We start from the raw sequence: 456 nt of genomic DNA on the forward strand, positions 1-456 counted from the left end.
GGCAATGCTATGATAGCTTACACAAAATCAAAACTTATGGTTGTAACTGTCATTTCAACATGACATTTACGAGTATATGTCTTTTCGGCCATGCCATCACTAACAAGCCCCATGCCCGTGTCAGCGAGGACGTGTCCTATGGATAAATATATTCGAGAAAATATGCAGGAGGGTGACTTACAGGTCATCCGGACCCCACCTGTTCCCGCCGTGGTCAGAGGGGACATTGATACCCAAGGGAAACCGAGCCATCAACAGGGGTAGTCTGGGACAGAAGCGAGAAAGAAGAGATGAACCTGAGCCGACCTCCCCACCGTCTCCCTGTACCACACAAACACCTGTCCATATTTCACCCTCGAAGTCCTGGGAGTGAAGCCTGCCAACTCTAACCCATGCCCAACCACAAGCATGACACGCTCGCTCGACCAGGTGAGTTGGCGAGACGGGGAGAGCAAG

Source organism: Penaeus monodon, chromosome 27 (assembly GCF_015228065.2).
Source record: "Penaeus monodon isolate SGIC_2016 chromosome 27, NSTDA_Pmon_1, whole genome shotgun sequence".
Classification (NCBI taxonomy): domain Eukaryota; kingdom Metazoa; phylum Arthropoda; class Malacostraca; order Decapoda; family Penaeidae; genus Penaeus; species Penaeus monodon.